The 13920-nt window shown below is 52.4% G+C and overlaps 1 protein-coding gene across 1 annotated transcript in view; it reads right to left on the bottom strand.

Annotated features, from left to right (window-relative positions):
• Nucleotides 1-13920, bottom strand: part of NMNAT2 (nicotinamide nucleotide adenylyltransferase 2) — a 113216-nt gene that overhangs the window by 43296 nt on the left and 56000 nt on the right. The gene's annotated exons all lie outside the window — the stretch shown is intronic.

Here is a 13920-nt window from a genome sequence, read left to right as displayed (position 1 = left end):
AAAGCCTGTTTCACTTCGTTATTTGTAACAGGAAAAGTCAGGAATAATAGGGAAGCGGCTAGACCAATTCTGGCACATTACAAAGAATGAAGTAGGTCTCTCCGCTCTGACATGGGAAGATCGCCAAAGCACATTGTTAGGTGAAAAGAACAAATCAAGTTACAGAAATGACTGTAGCAGGGTGACACGTGAATAAAACTGTGTGAGTGTAGAATAATTTCGGAAGGTCGCAGTGAGAGCGGTGAAGACCATAAGGCAGGGAGAGGGGGTGGAGGTGGGGTGGCGTGCGCTGGCTTCTCCGCCGAGTGGCAGGGGCCAGGGAACTGAAGGACAAGGCACCAACCACACAGAGATTGGGGGGGCAGCGTGTGGCAGGTTAGGGGGAGCAACTGGGACGGAGTCCCAAAGGCAGGAGAGCCGGGCTGGCGCTGAAGTCGGGGAGGTTGGAGGGTGACTGGTGGGGAAGGGCCTTGTGAGCAGGGAACAAGTTTGGGTTTTATCCGAAGCTCTTGGAGGGTTGTGAGCGGAATGGTCCGAGTTACAACTTTGAAAGCTCACTTGGTGTTGGGTGGAGAACACATGGGTGGAGTCAGTGAGACCAATTACGGGGTGCTTACAGGAATCCAGATGAGAAATAACAGCTGTGAACCTGCTAATTCCCAGGCCTCCGGTCATTTACCTCTGAAGGAACAACGTTCACCTGCATCTTGCCTTACAAGGTGTTTGATAACTATTGTTTTAGAAAGTGAAAAGGCCCATATTAAGTGGAGGGCAATATGATAATAGAATTAAATTTGATACAGACGATTCATTATGCAGATTATTTTGTTATGACCTTATCTGATCTGCTCAAATCCTTTCCCCAGAACACGGCAGTTTATTCAGCAGCTGGATGTACTATTGTTAGTTTATGAAATGGGTATCAGCGCTTCCACACCCAAGGGCTGGAAGGTGATCCCGAGAGTTACGAAAACCTGGACAAAATCGCCAAGGAGTAAGGTTCCACACATTCTCGTACTCTTGAGTGCACTATGCCTGTGCTTCAGTACACTTCTCTCTCTGCTTCTGTTCCTTTGCTTTTTCTTTTCTTTTTTTTATTTATTAGCTAAAGCTACAGCGCCCCCTAGAAGACCAGACTTTGGGTTTTTTTCATCCTCATTCTAAGCAGAGCAAATTAATTTTTTTTGGATGAAGCTTCTGGGCACCTTCCTGAAAATGCAGGGTGGACACCTGAAGAGGCATGGAAATTCACCCTGGGCGGTCCACAGCTCTGCTCTCGGGACGTCAGAGCTGAGTCTGTGACCTTTTACAGAGAGGGCAGCTCTAATTAGAGAGGAGAGACATGGCCAGGATCAGGTGAATGCATAGTCCGCCCAGGCAGGGCTGGGACGGGCTCTCCCAAACATTCCTGAGATGCCGTATTTCTAATTAGTCAAAGACCGTGACCACGCAATCGGGATCGCAGGATCTCCAGGTCAGCTTCCAGTACTGCTCCGGTCCTGAGACTGCCTTCAAAAACTCCTACGAACAGCCGGCGCGGAATCTGACCTGGTTCCAGTGCTTTAGAACTAGCACCCACAGTGAGACAGCAAAGCCTCTCTTCCAGAATGACTCGGATATCACATTGCATGATTTCTCCTCCCTCCACTAGCCTGAGCCTGAATCCCACGCCTCCGGCCTGCTCTGGCCCTTCTTTTCCCAGGGGTTTTCCAAGACCAGGAAGGCCCCATTCCTAAGTAGTAAGTTCTAAATCTAAATCGGTCACTGACAACTGGGGTTGACGTTGTACCCCAGGGGACATTGGACAATGTCTGGAGACAGTTTTGGTTGTCATAGTCGGGAGGGGGGTGCGACTGGCACCACATAGACAGAAGCCAGCGGTGCTGCTAACCCTCCTACAACGCACAGGACGGCTCCCGCAGCAAAACGTCACCGGGTCTAACATGCCGAGAGCGCCGAGGTGGAGAGACCGTGTTCTGGGCAAGGAAAACAAGGCCCCTGCTTGAGAGGCGCAGTGGAAACAAAGAATGTGCTAACTCAGGCGGAGGAATCGCGGCCCCAAGAGCAGAAAAGCCGAGGACCCTGGGATTTCAGAGTCTCTGCCTTTCAGCACCAGGGACTGTTACCGGGAAAAGCAACCAAGTCACAAACCATGATGACAAAATGCCCTGAATGACAAAGGAATTACCAAGCTGTCTGGACAGGTTGTAAGAGATCAGTCCCAAGGTTTCCGCTCACCCTAAGGGGCTGCAAATGGAGACTTGCCCTTGACTGAGCGAAGGGCAGTGATCTGGGGCAGGCTCCGCTCGCCGCCTTCTCCCGTCTCCGTCTGTCCCCTTCCGGTCGCTTCTGCAAACCAAATCCTGCTCTTGGGAGTCATGCAGCCTCTGGAATCCCCCCACCCCCACCCTGAGCTGACAGAACGAACGGTTTCCGTGCACAGTCGTTCAAGGGCCCGGGACTTTGGAGAGGGCAGATGGAGCGATTTAGGGATTTCTTGGCCAAAGATCAAGGGAGACCCTTTCTCCTTACAGGCCCTAATTAGTTAATTATTTGGTTCTTTATGCAAAGGCTGTGAGGGAATCATTCAGACAAGCAGGAGTGAAAGGATTTATTAGCAGTCTAGTTTCTAGACTCAAGATAATGTTATGTAATAATCAGGTAAAACAAATTACCCTGGTGCCTTGGTACTGTGCTGGTAGAGAACTTCCTTCCCAAGTTCAAAGGGCACGGAGCTTGGCAGGAGTGGACACAAAGGCCAGGCCCTGGTCCACCTCCCTGGAAGAAGGACCTGCCTTGCCCCTCCCAGGTCGGGGGACAGGAGGGTCTGCTTTGTAAGCTGACGGTCAACGGCAGTGAAATGCAATGTAATGACTACCCTGCTTTTCTCACGCGGACCCAGGCAGTGAGCTGCTGCTGGGAAGGCAGTAGGCAGGTGTGCGATACAGCTCCCACTTCTGGTCCCTGCACACACGCGTGTGCACACACACGCCTGCACGCCCTGGTTTGCTGCCCCATTTAACCACAAGTTTAGACATTTATAAGCAAACTGTGAAGTAGAAAAGGGCAGAGAATCATTTTCTGGGCAGATTTTTCATAGGCTTTTTTTTTCGTTTTTGTAACTTTTAAATTTTTAAATAATGTAAGACTTAGAAACAAATGGCAGAAATAGCACAAAGCACTAACACATGGGGAATCCCCGAGATTCCCCTTCTGTTAGTATCTTACATTTGCTTTATCACTGTGCTTTCTGTACATTCACATGATTATCACTTTTTAAACTATTTGATAATAAGCTGTCTCTTTGCTCCAAAATGCTTCAGTGTGTACTTCCTTAAAAAAAAAAGGACATATTCCTGACATTTAATTAGGCTCATCCTATTCTAGATGAAGGAAAACTAAATACTTGGCAAATGGCTTAAAAGCCTGGGCCTGCAAAATAGTGTTTTCCAAGGCCATCTGGTATGTCCGGGTTCAAATCCGGCTTTACTCCTTTCCAGCAGCGTGACTCTGGACACCTTCTTAAGTCCCAGCTTCTTCATCTGTAAAATGCCAGGGATGCTGGCATCCCTGGCAGAAAGTTGCTGTGAGGATCAAATGAACTAAGTCACTAAATGAGGCAATGCATGGGCAGGTGTAACTCACCTATGACACAATATTCACTAGCCATAATGATTCGGTGTCAGCTACTGTCATCTCCTTTTCCTTTCTCCTTTTCTTGTAATTAATCGGGATTATTACTCACCGATATTTTTCCAAACCCTGTCCTTTCCTACGAAGCTCATCCCACAGTAGTTTTGGGGGGAGCTGGTGCAAATGCACAATTTCCCTAATTCCTCTCTCTGTCTACTGCCAGGTTCCCTGCTTCCCCTCTCCTGCTCCCCCCCACCGTCCACATCGGTCTTCTGTTCAATAGGAAAGAACAAAAGCTCATTGCCTGTAAGGTTATTAAATTACCTGTGTTTTCAAGGAGGAAAGCCATAACAAATCAGGCACGCCCGAGGTCACCGACAACAGGCAGTGATTTGAGTAATTGCCATGGAGAGAGGGAGGTACCTCGCTTCTGGGCGTTTGGGCCGATCAGTTGTGCTTTCTTTCCCTAGGCATGGCTAGCTGGGTATTTGAATAGTAGGAAAGAAAAAATAAGTTAATGTTAAACGTATACTTAGTGTGTTCCTGACACTGTCACAAGATGTTTAGATATTTCCACTTTCATGCATTTCTTTGTTGGGAATTCTACCTCTCACGTTTCAAGAGCAACAGCACACAGTTGTTGGTCAGCAATGACCACCAATGGGCAGCTTCAACAGAAAGACATGCCTGAAAGCAGAAAGCTATGGTTTGGCTCCATCTACAGCTCGGTTTTCTCTCCAGGGACCCGCGGGGTGTGTAGCCGTTGGGAACAGCGTGGCTTTCGCTGAGGCACAGCCCTGGGCTCCTGTCCACGAGGCAGGCTCTGCCAACAGCAGTCGCAGCGGAAAGCCAGGGGCAGCCTCCAGTGTGTCCCACGTGGAACCTTCTGCCTGTCTCCAGAAGCACCTCCTCCACGCCTTCAAACCTCCCACAACTCCTTGCTGGCAGGATGAGGCCCGAGCGCCCAAGGAGAGCAGGATCCTTGCAACGTGTACGTCCTGCTGCAGCGCTCAAGCACGCCGCTTTTCCCTAGTGACTCGGATTCGTGAACTCACCCACGGAGCCTTCACCCATGTGTTCCTTCTACCTCAGGTGCCCTACCCAGCCGGTAACACCCGCCAGCCCTTCGAAGTCCAACTCACCACGCCGCCTTCCCTGGCCGTCAGAGGGGGAATTGATGCTCTCCATCCACGGCTCAGGAGGTATCGCCAGAATAGGTTTGATTACATTTTCTCTGCAGCGAGTGACTGTCCATCAGGACTGTGGTTTATCCTCTGCATCTCCAGTACCTGGGCCCTCCTCACCAACTACACATTCTGTGGCATACTCAGGGCACCCTGGGATGGGCGCAGCTGCCCCCCAAACTTGTACATGTATGTGTCAGAGCGTGGGCACCTTAAAAACTAGAGTTCCCAGCCTGGAGGTGAATTTCTCACACACAGATGAAGTAAGTTGTTGGGGGGTGGGGGGAGGTTCTACCTTTGTACATATTAGTTTTGTGAATTTAAATTCCTAACATCACCTCATACAGATTTTAGGAGATAAAATAATAAGGTCAAAGATTTATTTACGTGAACACTTCATCTCCATATTCAACCAATTATGACTTTTCTCTTGGTACCTAAGACATTGCTTTACTGCAACAAACAGGATAATTAAAAAGAGCCTGCTCCGTGGGCCATCCCTCACACTGTGCAGCCATCTGTAGCTGATTCTGAAGTCACTCGGGAGGACATCCAGGTAGAAATGAAGTACTTTTGTGTGTGCTTTCAAAAGGGTCCATTTACACCTCGCCGGTTTTAACAACATAAAGAATTAGCACCGACTCCCACACCCACACGGCATTTCCCCACTGGTGAACGCAGACACGCATCACACACCTGCTAACATGTACAGAAGCGAGTCCAGCATTCCTTGCAGGGCGCAACCTACAGAGCACACGTGTTGTGCGTGGGTGTTTAATTCAACCCAAATTAAAGACGTCATGTCCAAGTGGCTCGTAAAATATTAGTGTGACCCATGAACTGAGCCCACCACCAAACTCGGAGTAACCAAGGTCTTCTGTTTGGATTCGGAGAGGTTTTTCCTCCTTCAAGATGTTGAAATGAAACACCGGCCCTGGGGGAGGGGTCAGCCTATATTTCTCTCCTTCTGCTCAGACTCAGCCTGTCCTGAAGTCCACAGGTTAGCACGCCCCGGGGCAGCTTCCCTCGGGGATGGTGGTGACGTCATAGACCCAGAGTCCCCTCTGACCCCACAGGCTCGCGTTCCCAGGGACCTTCCCTCCTGGAATCTGGAATTCATTTTGACACAGGTCAGGAGGGCCATGTGAACAATGCGGAGGGAGCGGGCGGTGGGGCCGGGTGTCTGTGCCACCCGCGGTCTGCCTCCCGGGCCACCCCGAGATCAATGGCCGCTCTGTGGGATGGGGAGTGGCCGGGAGTGGGGCCGGCCCCTCGGCCCTCAGCCCCTCGGCCCCCAGCCCCTCGGCCCCCTGCAGGCTCTCCGGTCTGAGAAGGGGGTGGATTCCTCCCACACACATTCTTTCTGACCCATCTTCCCTTTCATGTCCGTGAAGGTCACGTGCTGAGCCAGCCAACAGCCTCAGGTTCCCTCCTGGGCTGCCTGTCCGGGTGACAGCTCCAGACCACGGGCGTCCTGGGTCTCCACTCTGCCCACGCGTGGGCTCCTTGTGGCCCGTCCGGGAACTGACACTTCATTTGTGTTCTGGAGGGCAGCCCTGTGTCTCATGCAGCCCGCTGCCTATCCATCCCCCACCTCAGAACTTAGCAGAGCACCTTAAATATCACTGACACTCAACCAGCACTGCACGAGTGAGTGCCTAAGAAGCAGCCCTCTCCACGGGAATAGTACAGGGGCAGAAGGTGCTGGCAACAGCCCCTTGTCTGATTCTCCTCTTTCCCACTGGGGGAAACTGAGGTCTTTCCCCTCAGCACCGACTCCTCCTGCTGGCCCTGGGTGGAACCCTCAGCATCCTTGGTGTGTCCTGGTTCCAGACCTCTGTGCCTCCCTCATGCCCTCAGCTAGTTATTACTTAGCACCTGGACCTCGCTAATCACTAGATATGTGTGCATTAGTCTAACACACACATTTCAACAAGAGCCCCCATGACTGTCCCCAAAAAACGGAATCTACAATGGGAATTCCAGCACCCAGTGTCCCGGCGGGAGCCTCTGGAGCTGGCTCCTCCCTGGAGGGGAGGAGGAAGACGCAGAGGGGATGGCGCACAGAGACGCAGGGATTGGGCCGAGTTCTGCGTGTGGAAGCCAGGTCAGCTCTGCAAGATTTATTCCTGGTCTGTGTTGGAATTCCCAAACCAGATCAAGGTCATTTCATCCTCCCTGAGAAAGGAAATCCCCGGAAGAGGGTGGTGGGAAGGAATTTCTGAGGACTGAACGGGGAAGGGAGGGGTCAGGAGCCGGGCAGCAGAACCGTGCAGAACCCTCCTCTCCCTGGGAAGCGTCCCAAGCCCTTCCCGCCCCGGTGAGCCGGTGGCTGCGGGCTCCATCTGCTGACGCTGTGGACGCACACATCCGACAAGACCCCAGGCGCTGACCGCCACAGTCCGGGTGCCTGAGGCAGGGAAGAGGGGAGGGCTGAGGAGGGCAAGCCCGCTAAGGACTTTCAGAATCACCTTTCCATTGTTACTACAGGGTCTGGCACAAATAACGCCTTTTTTATTACAAAATCTTTTACTACAAAATCATAAGCATGTGATTCTATAACATGACAATATCCTACTCAAGCACAGCACATGGCATTTTAGGTGAAACGTTCAAATTAAAACTATAAATTATTGCACCCATATTATTACCCCACCAACCACACCCAAGCAGGCCTCACTTCCGCCGGACCCTGTGTTTCTCCACTCATCGAATCAGCTCTGTTGGGGAAGTATCATCGAGCACAGTTCGCAGATGAGAAGCTAAGGACTTGCTTCTAAGGGGCAGAGCCAGGAATCGCACCGGGTCTGGGAGCCCATAGACCAGGAGCACGAAGACCTTCGGAGAGAGAGTTTTTCATGATCTGACTTGAATCTTTATGTGGGAGAGTCCCCACCCTCTAGGTCCCAGTTCCCTGGACTTAGCCCAGCTCGAGAGGAAAACCGTTCCCCTGTCTCTGCCTGTGGAGGGGAATCCCCGGCATAGCATGGGCTTCCCTGCCAAACCAGGGTCCAGGAAAGGAGAGAGCTGAGAGGAGCCAGACTGGGAGGGCTGACTTCCTCCGGAAAGGAAGTCTGAGCTGTCGGTGGAAGAGAAACGAGTAAGTCTCGAGGTGAGATGAGAAGACAGATGTGAACCTCTGGGGTTTAGGGAGAGTTTTTGGGGTGTAAATGGAGAGGAAAGGATTCGAGATATACGTGGTGAAAGAGATTGTGTTTCAGTGGTGCTCTGTTTTCCAAAGATCCTTCTGAGAGGTTTTAGCAGAGATCCCGATTTCATTGTGAATTACTTCTGGCTGACAGTGGCTTCCCTGAGCACATCACCGCATCGGGACTGGGTCACCGGGCAGCTCCACTTTGTGCGGGTCACAGCAACCCACAGAGATTTCGATCCAACGTCACGTGTTCTGACCTCCTCCTTTTATTGCGGATAAAGAAAGGGGAACCAGCCCAGTGCCGGCTCTCTGTTGCTCACTTAATTTCCTGACCAAGGAGTGGAAATGCCTGTCTGATGGCTGAAGGAGATTGACAGGAGACTGGTGAGCTGAGGGACAAGGGACAGGAGGGAGACAGAGACAGTGTCTTTCTCCATTTCTGTCATCAGTCCACCCGCATCGCAGCCACCTTCCTGCAGGAAGCAGTGCCAGTCCTCTCGCTGCCCTGTTTAAGCTCCATGGCTTTGGGCGAGTCGCCTCATGGCTGAGCCTGAGCTTCCTCTAAAAATTTGGATTCAGAAGAGCAACTAGCCTGCAAGGTAATTGGGAAGTTCAAATGAGAGCACAGAAGGGTAATCTGACCTACAAGTGTCTGATCAGATGGAAAAATCCGTCCCTTCATCCCTCCAGAGAGAATCCTTTCCCGCCGACCTTCTTCCAGAAACCTCTTTCCCCACACTCAGAAAGGATGCATTCTTTCCTCCTAGGAGGGAGGCCTGGCATGTGCATGATGAAGTGGCTGAGAGAGAGAGAAAGGCAGGGAGGGAGGAGGCCTCAGCGGCCTGGGTACAGGAGAGTTTATTTAGGGAAGAAGGGGAGAGAGGTTTGAGAATGTTGGTGCTACCTCAGGTTTAGTGTGCAAATCACGTCACTAGAAAAAGAGATAAGATTTTTGTCGATGTTCCTGGGGCTGTGTATGGGAGTGCCTGTAACATCCTTGGCAATAGAGATGGAATTCCTTTTTAATGCCAGTTGAATGCTGAACTGATATTCCTGAATACAACACCCCTGGAGACTGTACTGGGTGGGTTTCTGGGTTTATGAGGGGTATGAATGAGGGATTACAGTATCCTCGACCGTGAGACCCTGGAGGGAAGAACCTGTTCGGGGAGGTCCCAGCCTGGCCCTCGTCCTGAGCACACACTGCTCCTTGACTCCCCTGGGCTGCACCGGCAGCCCTCAGGTTCAAGGAATCACTGCAGCCACTAAGGTCTAGGCAGCTCTTTCTCATCTAGAAATATCCTCCTCTGCCCGCATCATCCAGCCGGCCAGAGCGCTCCCTCCTGCTGCGCCACCCCTCACGAGCCAGCCGGTCCTAACCGCTGGCCCGAGCCGGAGCCCCCACACAGCTCCAGTCCAGCAGAGTCTGCAGAGCGAGCACCAGGGCCCCGGAGCAGCCGCTGGGAGTCTCAGTGATTCTGACCCAAATCACGGGGCGGAAGTTTCAGGACCACGCAGCAACGCCGAAGCCTCACGTGAGCATGTGAGACTCTTCCAGGTCCACCCCCATGATTTTAGTACCATCTGTCTGCTGACATAGCCCAGATTCATGTCACCTTGCAGACCAGACCTCCCTCCGAGCTGGGATCTCAGGAATCGAATGATCTGCTTGACATCTCTCTCGGACGCCTCTCACAAACATCACAAACGTCATACACACAAAACTAGATTCTCAATACCCATCCCCAAATCTGCACCTCCACTGCTCCCCCCTCTCCCCTCCCTGTGACAACGACAGTGCCCAGGACCTAGTCGCTGAAGCGAGAAACAGGGGAGGTGTCCTTGGTGCCTCCCTCTCTCTTAACTGCACATCTGATCCATCGACAGCCTCTAAAGCCCACCAGTTTCTTTCTATCTTTCCTACGACCACTATACTCCAAGTGACCCTTACGTCTGATTGGGACAACCAGGGGGTGCTTACAGGAGAAAGGGACTGGAAAGGGAGCACATTTAAACATGAGGATGGAGCCTCGCTTATGGCTGTCCCCACCCCTCACTACTGCTGTGTGGGCTGTAAACCGGAAAGCTTTGGGAATCTGCAGATGGAAGAGCTTGGCCTCACCACGCTTGGCAACTCTGGGAGGCCACAGGGTCCAGCGCCAGCTAGGGCTGCGCTGTGGATGTCGATGGGCGGACACAGGCAGAGACAGGGCCTGATACGTGACCTTCTCTGCTACCTCCCCCTGGCTCTACCCTGCGATCCTTGCTTCCTGGAAGGTGGGGATGGATCTGACACATGACCGTGTGCCAGCGCGACACAAAAACTAACCAAGAATTGAGAGCTGGGGGTCCTCATACCGTGTGCAAAGGGACCTAGAGTTGGAAGCTTCGGGGTAGATGACCAAACCCGAGGGCGGGTGGCCTGAGAGAGGTCGTGGAGGTGAGATTTGAGACGAGGGCTGAACCTGGAAGGGGAGGTCCCTCCGCTCCCCTGGAGAGACCATTTCATTGGCCCAGAGCAAGAGAACAGACGCCGAGGTGCATGGAAACAGCGGATGCCAGCCGAGGACCAACGAGGGCCGGATGCCCCTCCCTCAACATCGAGAAGGCACGTACACCCCTTGGAGTTTCCAGCAAATCCAGGGAGCAGGGGTGAAGGGAAAGGACGGGGAGCATCCTGAGACTGCTGACAAGGTACTCAGACAAGAATGGCAGGATTCTCTATCTCACCTGCCCCGGCAAAGGCAAATGAACTCTCATCAGCTGAGTTTCATCATGGGAGAGTGAACGAAAGGAAGTGTTTGCACACTCGACTGTTTGAAGTGGGCGATTTCACACGGGGGACGTGGAAATCCAATTATGCTACTTCCTTTACTTAAAATAAGATCCAGACCCCTTCCTCTGACCCAGAAGGCCCTGCACGGCCTGGTTCCTACCTTCCTCGCCGGCCTTATTTCAAGCCTCTTTCCTAGATCACTAAATATCAGCCACTCTGGCTTCCCTTGAGCTCCTCTGAGACGCTAAGCCCTTTCCTGCCTTGAGGTGTGCTCTCTACCCCCTCCTCCCTTTTGGTCCTTAGAAGGATGCTGCCTTCTCAGGGCAGCCTTCTCTGACCATTTCCTAAACGGTTTTCTCCCATCATCCTCTGTCTCCGCACCCTTAGCACGTCATATTGTAGCTTTTCATTCTTTCTGGCTGGCTACCTGAACCCCCACTGGGCTTCCGACTCTCTGAAGGCAGGGGCTTAGGCCCTCGTCCTTCCGTCACCATTGTGTCCTAGCTCCTGGCCCTGTGCGGTAGGAGCCTGATAAATATTTGTTGCATGAATGAATCTCTGGATGCCTGAAACCCACCCAGCAGAGTGTCTAACACAGGGTAAACGTGGGTTCAGTGACTGTGGTCCCACAAGCAGTTACCCAGGTTAATCCCCAAGGTTACCCAGAAACCGGAAGGCATACCAAGGTCTTTCTCCGGGTACAGAATCTATGGGGGGGGCCCATCCCAGAGTATCCCCTCTCAGCATCACCCATGGTGATCTACTGCCACCACTGGGTAGGGACACCAAACTCCGCCCAGCCCCTAGACTCTCCGGGTGAGGCCCCGTGAGAGGGTCCGACCCGCCAGTTACTCGGTGGTAGAACCGGACGCAGTGTCTGCGCTTCCCGAGTCCTGCTCAGCGCTCCATCCCCCACATACGGCGGCGTCATCCTAAATTCACTCTTTTCCGCAGTTTAGGTAAAAGGGTTTTATTCCCTCTCTTTCAACTGAATGCAAACACGGCCAACTTGTAAAATGACTAAAATTCCCAAATACTCTGGAGAGAGACATGCAATTATCTGCATGAAAAGAGGGAAAAATGAAAAGTGTCATGTTCTTTAAGAGACTCGAGGCAATCTTTCAGGTTTTCTTTCGGCTCCTTTCAAGGCTTGGCGGTTTGAGGAGAGCGCGTGAGAAACCTCTAGAGGACGTAGCTAAATAAGCCCAAGGTACAACACCTGGGCCGGAGCTCCTTTAAATAAAACCTTTTACCTCCTGTTATTCCACAGTGAAGCAAAGCAGGTAAGTCTGTTGTTACCATTTTTTAAATGCAATTTCAATGCTTACAATATTAAAAGAGCCATTCCTTTTTCTCTCCTCATACTCTAATTATAATAGTTAGCCCTGGCTGGTGAGGCTCAGTGGATTGATCGCCGACCTTCAAAGGGTTGCCAGTTCGATTCCCAGTCAGGGCACAAGCCTGGGTTTTGGGCCAGGTCTCCAGTAGGGGACTCTCGAGGGGCAACCACACAATGATGTTTCTCTCCCTCTCTTTCTCCGTCCCTTCCCCTCTGTCTAAAACCACATAAAAATTAAAAATTAAAAAAATAGTTAAACCATGTGTTACAACCATTTCCCTGTATGAGCATTCTGTTTTATTTCCTTACAATTTGTCCAGCACATAATATAATTCTTTATACATAGTAGGTGCACCTACTAAAAAAAGTAAATAAATATTTCTTGAGCACCTGCTATACCCTGGTTACCCAACGTGGGTGCTGATGGTCAGATATGGACCAAAGGGACATGTACCTGGACGAGATGTTAGAAGACCAATCTTGCAAGGGCAGAGGTGAGAGGCGATGGGGGAGACAGGAAAAGCAGGATTCCAGACACACATGGAGGAGAGGAGGAAGAATGAACAGGTAAGCGAAGGTTGGGTCCCGGTGGGGTAGGGCAGGGCTTGGGTGACCAGGCGGGTGGAAAGGGACTAGAGTTGGATGTACAGGGGCCAACAGAACTGGTCTCCAATCCCACCACACAGCAGTAGAAGGGTTTGGGTGACCGTCACCGTTGCCGTCTCCCAGCAGTGTTCACTGTTATTCTTTGTCCTTTACTAGGAAACTGGAGGCAGAAATGGGTGAGAGAACATCTCCCAGTTCACACAGCCAATTGTGGAGATGCATGGGCACAAGGGTCACCAGTCCAGCCAGCCACAGGGCCACACTTGCACGCGAGGCTCCTTGCCCCTCGGCAGGCCCTGTATACACCAGAGCTTCCGCCTCCGCGTGCTCCGACAGCGCTTCCCAGTTCAGGAGCGTGAGCGCTGCACAGAGGCTGGCATTTCCCAGAACTGCTTAGCACGGAGGGCGGCAGGGGCGAGTGGCTGAGGAAGAGAGGGGATGTTTCCCTGGCCCTGTGTACCCGCACGCAAGGTGACTTCTCAGCACGAGGCCTTTTGTGAGTCACTCGAGCAGATCTCTTGGGAGTGGAAGCTGGAGAATTGGACACAAAAATAGTCCTTTTCGCTGCGGGTTTATTCTCTTGCCCTGGGAGGCCCGTGCTCTCCCGCCTTGCTTCTCCCTGGCCAAGCCTGCTCCCTGGCTCCCCTGGGTTTTTGGGGGAGCTGGTGCTGAACACACCCCTTTCTCACTTGACATCCTCTCCAACTTAGCCAGCAGCTCGCTCGCCACATCTGTACGTCAGAGGCTCATCAACGTCAGCTGCCCCCGCAGCTTCCAGGACAGGCAGGGAAATTGCTGCAACCAGCACTCGGAAAGGAGAGAGGAAGGAGTCACGTGAGGGCTTCGGCACCTGGGCAGGGAACTGAGGACCACACAGCACCATGGCCGGACTCCGGCCAGCCAAGCGGACTGAGTTGGCAGGTCCCTGACAAAGGTGAGGCACCAGACCAGGACACCTGGCTGCCGGGCTTCCTCCCCACCTGCCTCTCACCCCTTCTCCCCTCCAGAGATGATGGAGGGCTATGCTCTCCTTGGACGCAGCCTGAGGCTGAGATCAGTGAAATCCGCACCCCCAAAGAGCATTCTGGAAAGAGCCCCTGTGATGGCAATCTACAGGTCAAGGAGACCTTCTAGGGGAGTCCTCTTCAGTGATTCATCATCCTGCCTCCTGGCCACCCCTCAGACGTTCTTGGGCAAAAGTCCTTCTGCCCGCCAGTCCTTTCCGAGG

The sequence above is a fragment of the Phyllostomus discolor genome, chromosome 14 (assembly GCF_004126475.2).
Source record: "Phyllostomus discolor isolate MPI-MPIP mPhyDis1 chromosome 14, mPhyDis1.pri.v3, whole genome shotgun sequence".
Taxonomy (NCBI): Eukaryota; Metazoa; Chordata; class Mammalia; order Chiroptera; family Phyllostomidae; genus Phyllostomus; species Phyllostomus discolor.
Note: the sequence above shows the minus strand (reverse complement) of the source record. Positions and strands in the feature narration are given on the sequence as shown.